This window comes from Peromyscus leucopus, chromosome 10 (assembly GCF_004664715.2).
Source record: "Peromyscus leucopus breed LL Stock chromosome 10, UCI_PerLeu_2.1, whole genome shotgun sequence".
NCBI classification, from domain to species: domain Eukaryota; kingdom Metazoa; phylum Chordata; class Mammalia; order Rodentia; family Cricetidae; genus Peromyscus; species Peromyscus leucopus.
This window is the reverse complement of record NC_051071.1, coordinates 87,122,017-87,134,242: the sequence shown is the minus strand read 5'-3', so window position 1 is coordinate 87,134,242 and position 12,226 is coordinate 87,122,017. Positions and strand designations below refer to the sequence as shown.

General features: G+C 41.8%; 1 protein-coding gene across 3 annotated transcripts in view; it reads right to left on the bottom strand.

Annotated features, from left to right (window-relative positions):
* Arhgap24 (Rho GTPase activating protein 24) overlaps nt 1–12,226 on the bottom strand; it is a 408,858-nt gene that overhangs the window by 169,577 nt on the left and 227,055 nt on the right. Inside the window, exon 1 of one of the 3 annotated variants that reach the window (XM_028867288.2) lies at nt 5,557–5,826. The exons of the other annotated variants lie outside the window; for them this stretch is intronic. The gene's annotated coding sequence lies outside the window, so the exon portion shown is untranslated. Of the gene's footprint in view, nt 1–5,556; nt 5,827–12,226 lie in introns of those variants that run through there. 3 annotated transcript variants of the gene reach the window in all.

The window sequence follows — 12,226 nt, the reverse complement described above, 5'->3', positions numbered from 1 at the left end:
TGGAAATACAGTAGCTTTACTGGCCACTGATTCTTCTACTTTTAGATGAGGAGGCTGAGGCTCAGAAAGACTAGGATCTCACATATGCCGACTCATGTAAATGTCCTAACAAAGCCTCAAATCCTGACATTCAACTCAACAGCCTTTGCTCTTGCCCATATAATGAAAAGTTATTGAAACTTTTTGGTTATCTTTCTGTCCCTCTATCCATCCATCCATCCATCCATCCATCCATCCATCCATTCACCCACCCTTCCACTCACCCATTCCTCCATCCATCCATCTATCTACCCATCCATCCACCTCCCTCCACCCACCCACCCACTCATCTACCTACCCATTCACCCATCCATCCATCATCTTCCCTTTAAATTGACACACAGGTAGTAGATGGTGAAGTGGTGCAGACAAAGTCAGAGGAAGAACAGTGGTGAGTCACCAACCTAACAAGAGACAATGAAGTTTTCTGCAAGGTGGTGGCCATGGGAATAAAGAGAGAAATGTGTCGAGAACACATTTTTTTAATGCTATGATAAGCGCATGGTGGTTCACACCCTTAACCCCAGCCCTTGGAAAGCATAGGCAGGTAGATCTGCACGAGTTTGAAGCCAGCTTGTCTGACACAGTGAGGTATTATAGTCCAGACAAGGCTATGTGGTAAACCTGTGTGTTAAAAACAAAACCAAAACCAATCTGTGATGTTAGTGTCTGCTCTCTAGGGTGAGGGAGGAAACACAAAGTGAGGGTTGATTTTAGTAAGGAAGGCTATAGAGTCCAAAGCACTAGAGGCCTAGGACATCACTTCAGAGCCCAAGTCAGTGAGGAAACTAGCCAAGGCCATGCAATGGGGCTGACCTCTAGACCTCATCCAGTATAGAAATGACGCTATGAGACTAGATGAAATTTTCAGAGGAAGCAAAGCTAAGGAAGAAAATGAAACAGATACAGAATTCAAATCAGGAACATAGGAAAAAGACCACCCGTTGCTACAGAGAAGGCAGAGAAAGAGAAAAAAGAAGCCCCGGAAACAAAGAATCAGGGACAAAATCCCTCCCATTAAGAGGCAGAATTATGGCAAGGAGCCTGACAGTGAATAGCAGGAATGGCAAAAATCAGAAGATAACAACAAAGACAAACCCTGCTGAGACCGATCACTGATCCACCATCCCCGGCAGCCTTCCTCGGGTAATTTTGGTTTTGTGGTAGAAGCGCACACTTACTTCAAAGCATGAGGGCATTCATCAGAGGCAGGCAAGGGAGCACAGTCAGAATGCAGAAATTTTTGTTAGCACAGGGGAGAGAGTGTGTGGCTGAGAGAGTTGCGTGTTTGCTTTTGTAAGTGTAACAGAGGCCTGAACATCAATTGTGCTCTGAGGAAAAGCAAGGTACCAGTAGAGCGCCATGATTTGTGAAGCGAGCCTTGGTTCTGTCTTCAAAAATGTTTTGTTTAAAAGTTCCATAAACACCAGTGGCCCAGGAAATGCCTTAGAAAACATTCATTAACAAAGTGACAGCTATTTTACTAAGTTCCCATAGCCTTTTATATGTTTATCACTCCTTGTGGAAGAAAGACTTCTGGCATCGAATCTTGACCTCTTCCTTGGAAGGAAGAGAGAACCTTTCCCTCCCCTGGGAATTTTCAGAGAAGAGGGGACATGGCTGACCTCTTTCTCAGACTGAAGAGACTTATGCTATCCCTTCCTATCCTGGGTGAATGCATCCCCTTAGACAGTACTTTATGCTAGACTGAGATGTTAAGAGTGAGCACAGAAATGGAGGACCCAAGTGTAACTTTGTTCCCTAATGCTATGTCTTGTTTGTTTTGTTTGTTTTTGAAGGACTCTTTCATTTCTAAGCCACCACTACTTCAAAATAATCAGATCAGCAAAAGTCCTGTGTAAAAGAACGCACTGATCTCAATTTTACTCCCAACAGAACATGAGATGCTGTGGACAGCAATAATAGGAAATGTGTTGGCTTATCTACAGAGAGGCTTAGGACAGAATAATGCACAGCTCTGTCTTGCCTTGTTCTCCAATGTGTGTAAAATGATACAAAGTTTCCCACAATGTCTACAGCAAAGTATACACAAGAAGAAAAAACAAAAGCCAGACAATATGTGTCCCCGTCTACAATTCTGCCTTTTACATTGTTAATTACAGATTTCATGATGCTTTTTCTTCATAGAAAATTTAAAATTCTAAGTTCCTTCCAGCTAGTAGCAGTTTTTATGAGTTCATAGCAAACAAAACATAATGAAATATAGGCATTTTCATGTGACTCACTGGTGAATCTCCCATAACAAAATACACAGCAAAGCACAGGAGTTTCAGTTTATTTGTTGATAGCTTTAAAGATTTGAATTGTATATTCATTCAACAGATGTTCCTTGCATAACCACAAAATGAACCACGATCTTTGACCACATCACATCCTAAATTATCCCAAAGCCCTTATTTATGTTATACCAAGGCCAATATACAAGGATGTACTTGAGTTAACTTTAGCATCCTTTCTGAAGGGTTGTAACTCAATGAGCTTTTTATGAGAATGAAACAGGGATTTCTTCCCTAACACCTTCAGAAATCTGCAGCATCAAGTATGATTGCTCTTTAAGAAACGTACGTGTCTTCTTCCCTGAATTATAGTTTAGGAGGAGACGAATTCTGAGGTTTTTGGAGAACTCCATAAGTTTAAGCTTGAAGGGACCATATAAGATGTTATCAATAAGTACAAACATGCTTTAGTTTATTTAAAGTGGCTTCTTTTCTTCCCCTCCAGTTTAAAAACTATCCATCTAAATTAAATCCCCCCAAGCACACATTTATTCATAATGGCTTTGACTTTACAGAAATTTTGCCTGTGGCAGTAAAGTCCTTGTTGCCAAATGAATGTCCTTTGGTATGGCAAATTTTCTATGCACGTATGAATGTGAAAATTACATTTCAATGAAAATGAGCCCCGATAGGAAGTCCAGCTGTGGTTCATATTTCCAATGCTTAAAGACCATGTTTCAACTGGAGTAGCATTTTCTTTCCAGACCTGTCTTTCTATTTATCAGACACAAGTAGGGAGCAGAAGCATACAAAGATTCTGGACAGTTCCAAACACCTGCAGATCCAAAGCCACTTTATACCCAAAGGGCTTTCCCTAGGGCACAGCTTGGAATGGAAGATGTTGCCACCAGCATGGTTCTGAAGGAAGTTGTATGATCAAGTAACTGGCAAAGAATTTGTGTAATGTTTGAATTGATAATTGTCGCAAATTCATATAGCTCCTTTGTCTGCCAGTGGCTTTTCTTGTTTACTTGGTGTGTGTGTGTGTGTGTGTGTGTGTGTGTGTGTGTGTGTGTGTGTATGTGTGTGTGTATGTATGAGAGAAATGAAAATGACTACTATCATTCTCAAGACCATTGAGAGACCAGTAAATCAGTTTTGTTCTGGAATACTACATGAAAATGTTGGAAGATAAGAGAAAACATATTGCCATATATTCAACACATATGGCTTGTAAAATTACTTTATGCCAGTTTTTCAGTTTAACAGAACTTGAAAGTAAGTTGAATTCACTTAAGAAACCCAAATCATCATCCACACAATTAGCCTTGTATTACCCATTTCTTTCTCCCTAAAGTATGGTCTCTATACAGAAGAATAGTGAACACTAGGAGTACTTCTTTGTCTTTAGGCTTCCCCACAAAGTATTATTATGCTCTGCTCAGCTATGTATGCATGTGAACAGCATGGCTATGAATGAATTTAAATAAAACACCTAGCTTGATTAATAATATGTCTGTCCCTCAGGATTAGTTACTCACTGATTTCTTGACACATACCTCCATGCACTTTGTAAAAAGGAAACCAAACAGCACATTTTTTTAAATCAGATTCAGGGATGTGTTATGTATTCCAGAACAGCCTCCATGGCAACCTCTACTACAAACCACAACTAAGAACTTGGGCTTGAGCCAAACATCTCCCGAACACTCAAAATAGATGTCACTGTGTCTGTGCCCTTTTCTCAGAAAAGAAATTCACTGCCTCTTAGCCCATCCATGCTTTCATGAGCTTGTGTGTTCTGTTTTGTTCTTTATGCTTGCATTAATAAATAATTAATAATTATGAAAGAGCATTTGAGTTGAAGGGACGTGCTAGAGATATACAAACTGTTTGCATGGTAAGAGAAGAATTCATTATTTTTAGTGGACAATGCACACAGAAATAAAAAAACTCAAAAATAATACAGGAATTGAAAAAGTGTTGTGATTGTGTGAACATTCAATAGAAGCAACAGCCTTTCACACAGTAGGACAGACTCTAGAGCCATCACTGAATTATTGAAAAATGTCATCATGTGTCTACATGCTAATGCTGCATGATCTGGAAAGCACGAAATTTCTTATAGTTCCCTCTAGAGAGACATAGAAATATACAGAAGATTTCAGAGAGGTAAATATATACCAGTGGTTCTTTAAAAAACATATGGCATTTTCACAGGCAAACTTGGAAACTTCACTTCTCAGGAGCCCAGGTCTCCATTTCCTGTTTCTAGACTGGCAGCAGATATTTCAAGCTGGCTAGCCAGCCCTGGGTTTAACAGTGGCACTTCAAGGGACAGAGGCTTCTGGGATCCTTGCTGTCAGCCTCCGTCCCAGGTTACATTACTCCCTTCTTTGCTCCGAAGTCCTTCCATGAGTCAGTGAGGAGGAACTTAGAGGCATGTGCTGTGCTTGGTAGGAAAGCTGTGCCTTTAAGATGGGTGAGGCTACACCAGTATAAACTTTATCATATTTTTGTTAAGAGTTTCACATATCCCAGACTGGCTTCAGACTTACTATGTTGCCGAGTCTGACCCTGAACTCTTGATTCTTCTGCTTCCACTGCCTGAGTGCCAGGGGCACACCCTTTCACCCCAACACCCAACTTACGCTGTGTGTGCAGGGATCGTTCATGGTAGGCAAGCTCTATCAACTGAGCTAAGTCACTTTAAATGAGCTAACAGACTTCCTGGGATTTTTTTAACAAAGAGAAGGAAGAGTTAAAATGACCAATTAAGTAGAGATACAAACTAGTGGTAAAACCCTAATCTAAAGAGTGCTTTTCATATTAAATCTTCTAAGCTCTGAGCCTGAATGAAGTAAGAGCAATACCCAGACCTGCCTTCTCTTGCTCCTCTTTTGGGTGGGCTCTGTATTGATTCTACAGTTCAAGTTGAAGATGAATTAGCCCCTCCCCATCAGCAAAGGAAGTCAACATACACCTCCTATCTAATACATACAATACAAGTCAAATATCATCCATGACAAGATTGGACAAGGCTGAAGAGAACTTTGGGATAAACGGGCAAAGATGATTTGGTTCCTGAAAGTAAAACAATCCCGACAGCTTCGATGGTCAACAGCCCCAAACAGTACAGCTAAAACCCCAACTATTTTAAAGATTGCATTTTCTCACAGCAAGGAGGTAAAACAAAAGGGAAAACGAAGATCAAATGCCCACAGGACTCCTGTACCCCACACAAACGGACCCTGAAGATTTCAAAGAGGAAAAACAGTACCTTATAAGTAACTGGTCTTGTCTAACACAGCTGGTCCCAGAGCCGACTCGTTTAACTGTCTACTGTCTCCAGTTTAAAGTTAATTCTGTTGGCAAGAAAGTACAGAGCTCGTCTGGAAAATATTGTTTGGACATAAACTGTTCCTTTCAAAGCAGTGGTAGCTATATTTAAGTTTTCTTGTAGACGGGACTATAAACTCTTCCTGTAGCTAATTTCCTTCCCCCTCCTTCCCTCAGACTTAGTCAGTATCCTCCTATCCCATATATTGAAGAAAGAGACAGAGAAACCGGGTGGGAGGGGTGGGGGAACTTCTGCAAGGAAATATACCTTAAATAATGTAGTATTTGAGCATTTGGAAAAACAGCAGAACACAAAGAAGATGAAAGAACTGTAGAAAGCGCACCAGGATCCAGAAACCCAGTACTTTCTCATTCTGTTTGTTAGTCAGGAAAGTAAAGTCCAGAGAAAGTAGGAAGTTTGATCTAAATGCCATCAGTCAGGCAGCTCGATTGTTAGCGGCTCCATTAATAGATAAGGTTTCACGACTACCGGTTCACCATTTCCTCTGCACTGGGCACTGTGAGGGAATAACCTCTGCATCCTTATAAATGGTGCGAGGCATTGGCAGTGAGCAGGAAGACAATTAGAACGGGGAACCACCTGTCTCAGAGGTAACATCTTTCTCAGCTTCAAAATCCTTAACATCGAAAGTTCCCCCAGAATTTCAGCTCTCCTTGCATACTTAGGGAATTATATTTTTCTGACATAGTTTTATGATTCTGGAATTGCCCTTTTTTGAGGGCTGTTATGACACATTAGTCCCCACAGAGACTATTCTAGGAAGAGACCCTCATATGAGAGGGGTTAGGTTTCATCTGTGATGTTTCTGCTCAGCGTCAAAGAGAGACAGAGACACAGAGAGTTCTTATAGTTCCTGAACTGGAAACATCTTGACTGTGTGGATTCTCTCTCTGTGTGTGTATATCTGTGTGTGCACAGGTGCACATGTATATGAGTTTGGGGGGGGGGGGCTGGAGGGTAACCTCGGAGGCATTTCTCAGTTGTTTCTTGAGACAGCATCTCTCACTGGCTTAGAGCTCTCAGACAAGCTTGGGGTGGCTGGTCAGTGAACTCCAGGATCCATTCATCTCTGCCTCTTCAGTGCTGGGGTTACAGGCTCCAGCCACGGTGCCAGGCTCTTTAAAGCGTGGCTCTCCTTTTTTACAAGGCAAGGAGTTTACCCGTGGAGCCTTTATCCCACCCCAGCAGGATGGCTCCTCCTGCCTGCAGTGTGTAAAGACATTTTCACATACATACAAAGTTATTTATTTGTGTGTGTGTGCAATAGACATACATGACTGTGTACATACATGAGGGTGTCTGTAACTTGTGTAAATATGAATTTGAAGGCCAGAGGGAAATCTGGTGTCTTTCTCTATTGATTACCCAGTTTTTCTTTTTGTTGTTGTTTTGCTTGTTTATTGTTTTAAGTTCCTGTATCTTACTGAACCAGAAGCTCACCAATTAGCTACTCTGCCTGGCCAATGAGGTACAGGGATTTACCTCTTTTTGTTCCCTGAAGCTCTGGAGCACAGATGTGTACTCAAGAGCCAGGGTTTTACAAAGGTTCTGGGGATCCAGACTTGAATCCCCATGCTGTGTGATAACAGGTACTTGACCAATTAAACCCATTGCCCCGTCCTCACATTGAATTATGGTAATAATGACTGTGATTTTGTGTGCGTGATGCTGGGGATCAATTCCAGGAATATCACCCATGCTAAGCAAATACACTATCACTAAGCCACATTCCAGATCCATTCTATAAAGTTATAAGTTAAATTATATATATATGTGTGTGTGTGTGTGTGTGTGTGTGTGTGTGTGCGTATTTTTTATATTACATGTATATATGTATACATACATACATATATTATTTATTTGTTTGATTTACACAGGATTTTGCTCTGTAGATCAAAGTCATGGCAATCATCTTACCTCAACTCCTGAGTGCTAGAAATACAAGGTATATCTTGACCAGATTCATTATTCATTAATTTTTTTTCAAATAGCACGGATAAGTAATATAATTTTACTAGGAGTCTTTCATGTACCATTTTCTAGTCATATATAAAGAAATTATTTTCAACCTGAAGGCATAATATTCTTACAATAATTTTAAACTGTTATCTGCAATGTATTAATGAATTTATTAATTTGAAAATTATTTATTGGAAATTTATGAAGCCACTACCCTCTTCCCATGTAGAATAGAGTAACTGACAAACAAAAAAATAAATAATTTTCAGTCAGAATCAAAGGGTTTTGATGGGCAGTGAGATCAATTTTCTATAACAATTCTTAATTTCATTTCTACCCTTCAACTGTGTCCCTTTTTTTTTTTTTTTACGCACTAACACTGAGTTACACCAATCCTGATAAACCCTTGACTAGATGAGATAAGCCAGAATACTAAAGGGGCCCACATTGAAATCAGCCTCGTCACTATTATTTTTTCCATCTGACTGTGTTCTGAAATACCACAGCAACAGCTATTTGACACCTGAAGTTCAAATGTGACTGGAACTGGCTGTGGTGATGCTTGTCTATGTTCCTAGCACTGGGGAAGTTGAGGCAGAAGACCATGAGTGTGAGGAGAAAGAAACCATCTCAATAAACCAACAGCAAGACAGACAAGAAGTGCTCAGCTCGCCCAGGAACCATTTTTAAACTCTTACTTTTTTTTTTGGCCTGGGACTTACACATGGATGATGCTTGCCTCAGACTCACAGCAATCCTCCTGCCTCTGCTTCCCAGGCATGGGGATTATAGGTCTAAGCCACCATGTGTGGGCACAGTTGCTCATTCCTAAACTCTGAAACTCACTGTTTGGTTTTTATAATATCCATTTTCTTTTAACTCATCGGTTGCTGCATTAGATATGGGTGGAAAACAACGAACGCCCTTACGACGAAGTAATTATGAAGAGTAATGCTTCAGTGACAATTAAATTTCGTGGAACGCAGTTTCCAAAGTGAGGAATTAATGGTTGTGCTAGCAATTCTCCAACCTTGACAAACAAGAAATTGAGATTCAAAACACGAGTCTTGAGAAACAAATCTTGGAAAAATACGCTGCATGGGTTTTTGTTTTTGTTTTTTTTTTTTTGTTTTTTTTTTGACACGATGGCAGAATTCCATTCTCCTTTCATAATTTCCAATTATGCCTAATTAAGCTCTATGCAAAGGTGAAGTCCAGACATTGCCACAAGATTTACAGGTCAAGTATGGGGCATCCAGTACACGGATATATACCAGCTGTGCTTATTGGGGTTAGTCCTTAGTTTTTCTGCACGTCCTGAGCTTTGTTTTTGCTGTTGCCTATTACCTTGTGTCTGATAGAGGCAGTGCAAAGAAAAGAAGAGTGAACCTTTGCAGGGGAAGAGGGCTATTAGGTGACTTTTAGACGTGGGTGCAATGAGGCCCAGTGACTCAGGTGTTTCACCCAGGGAAAGGAGGAAGGCCGGAGAGGCATGCTCAGCAAGCCATTTAGAGGTGCAGTAGGTTGAACCACAGATAACATAATAGATCACACTGCATCCAAGAGCTAACAGCTCTCAAAATAGGTTAAGTAAGATAGTCAAGGAGCAAGCTGGGCGGTGGTGGCGCACGCCTTTAATCCCAGCACTCCGGAGGCAGAGCCAGGCGGATCTCTGTGAGTTCGAGGCCAGCCTGGACTACCAAGTGAGTTCCAGGAAAGGCGCAAAGCTACACAGAGAAACCCTGTCTCGAAAAACAAAAAACAAAAAACAAAAAAAAAAAAAAAAAAAAAAAAAAAAAGATGGTCAAGGAGCAATTTTGGTGACCAGGACACGCAGCAGGAAATTGGCCTTCAAACCTACTTTTTTTTTTTTTTTTTATTCATGCCACCGGAAGGAAACATGTGCTGTCAATATATAAATTCTATACAATCTTAAATAGCACAAGGCTTCACACCTGCTTTAGAAAACATTTTTGTGCCTCTATATTTAGGTCTCTGGGATGTATTCCAGAAGTCTCACTTCGCAGTGCTCTGGGCTCAGAATCCAAGGGTGACTTGGAGGGGAAAGTCTAACTGCACTTTAAAGTTCAGTGCTGACTCTCACGGGTGCTTACAGCAGAGGTGAGCCCTCGGGAATGCTGTATTCACAGAGGCAAGCAGTCGGAACTCGCCACCTCTTCATCTGCTCTCAGCTTTGGGGCTCCCAGGAGCACTAGAAGGAAGCGTGTGCTTTCCACTCAGAGCTCTCAGCTGATGGCGAAGAAGGTGGCCGCACAGCAACAGCTGCCCAGTCACACTGCTCAAGGCTTGGAGAGATCTCATGCTTTGGAGAGATCTCATGCATTGGGGGGTGTCTCGTGGCTGGGGGCTTTTTACACTTCAGACTGCTTCACAGGACATCTCAAGCCTCTACTTCCTCTAGTCCAGTGGTTCTCAACATGCCCGTTGAGACCCCTTTGGGGATTGAACGACTTTTTCACAGGGGTCACATATCAGATATCCTGCATATCAAATATTTACATTACAATTCATAGTAATAGCAAAGTTACAGTTATGAAGCAGCAATGAAAATAATTTTATGGTTGGGGGTCACCACAAGCTGAGGAACTGTATTAAAGGGTCACAGCATTGGGGAGGTTGAGGGCCACTGCTTAGTCAATTCACGCTTAACCTCCCTTCATCCTCTCTCACACAGTCCATCCTACCATCTCAGAATACTCCTGAGTATTTCCTACCATCTCAGAATACTCCTGAGTATTTCCTACCATCTCAGAATACTCCTGAGTATTTCCTACCATCTCAGAATACTCCTGAGTATTTCCTAACCTTTCCCTTCCCTGCTTCCTGACATTCCCCATTGCTCGGCCTCCTTCCTCCCGATGTTCCTGTCACTCTGTCATCGCATGTTGCCCAGTGATTTCTTACAATGTCTCTGCTTCCTTCCTTCAGGGCTTCCAAGTGCACCCCACGCGTACACCACGGTTTCCTGTGTGATTTAGCACCTGATCACCTTTGATCTTTCCTTCTGAATTTCCCAGCTTTCTGCTCTGTGTGTCTAGAATATTCCTTCTTCATATTTTCACAGACCTTAGCAGTACTCAGGATTCATCTTGTATACCACCTCCTCAGTGAAAAATGGCCTCTTTGTCTAATACCATCCTCCTATGTGGAAACTCCTTATCCTGTTTCTATCGCTTAGAATTTTTTTTTCTCAGCATTACCGCTATCTAAAACGATCTTTTGTGCTTTTTGAACAAACCCATTCATCTGAGTACTATTGCTTTTCTGGAATGAATTCAGAGCTGTATCAAAACAGATAAATAAGAGCAGATCTATTTTACAAGTCACACTGCCAATACAGAGAACAGTGGAATCTAAAGTAGATATTTGGGAAGTGTTTCTTTAATTCATTACTGTTTTCCCCCCCCTGGGATCCCTACTCTTCAGCCAGCAGATGTCCAAGTGCACAAGCATAAAGCATGGAGTAATCCACTTCTACCATGACTCACTGCACATCCTCCTGTGGCTCGGCCATGAGAAATTATGGGAAGTAAAGATGGAGTCCCAGGGGGCTCTAGAGAGTTGTATCTGTACAAGCCATCTCTAAACTCTTGAACTTGGGCCAAGCCAGATAAAATCCTTGACTTGCCAGCATCTCCTCTATGGATACACAGTGTACACCTAACTAGATATTTGTATTTTCTAGGCCTTCAAGCTCCAGGACGCCCCTACCCCCACCCCCCCACCCCCGCCCACCACCACCACCACCAATTGCCTGCACTCTACAGCAGTTTCTGATGCTGAAGCAGAAGACAGGCTGGAACCGGTCCTATCCTGTCCGGGTGGTTTCAACATGCTTCTGTTACCTGGCAACGCTTCAGGAGCAAAAGCAAAATCCTTGCACTTGAGACATATTGGTTCTAAGTGAAAAGGGAGGAGATGTTGGAGCAGGGAGCTCACAGGTCATTTAATCTCCTGTCTCAACCTGGAGCCACATGAATTCCAAGCTTTCTTGTGAGCTGTAAATTAGTTTTCCTCTCCAGGCTCCTGCCCCACAGCTTCCTAATTACCTGTTCTAGTGAGTCAGCTCCTCTGGGCCCTGGGTCTCAGGGTCATTGTGGGATGATGTCACTGCTCAGAGCACCTGGAAGGTGGCTGTGGCGTGGCCATGCAGAGTGAGGGTGAATCTTTGTTAAGGAACCCATGCACTGAGCTTCCTCCCAGAGGCCTCAGAGAGAGCAAATGGCTTCCCTCACACCTGATGCCACTCAGGAAAATAACTTTGTTTACAGTATTAAAACAACGAGTGTCCTTTTACCGTGGTATTTACTATATATTAATATGTTTATAAATGGTATTCATTTACTCAGTGAATCAAAATGTATTTATTGATTATCTTCTTGGACAAAGATTTGACTAAATTTTGAAGTGAACAATTTTTCTTTCTTATTTCATGACTGGTTGCATTTTTTTGTCCTTAGACTACTGTACAAGTTCTTCCTTTGCTTCCTGGAATGCATTGATCCCGAATTTAACGAGCCTGTGTAAGGTGTGTGTGTGCCTGTACATGTGTGCCTCTATGTGTGTGTGCGCGTGTGCGTGTGCGTGTGCGTGTGCGTGTGCGTGTGCG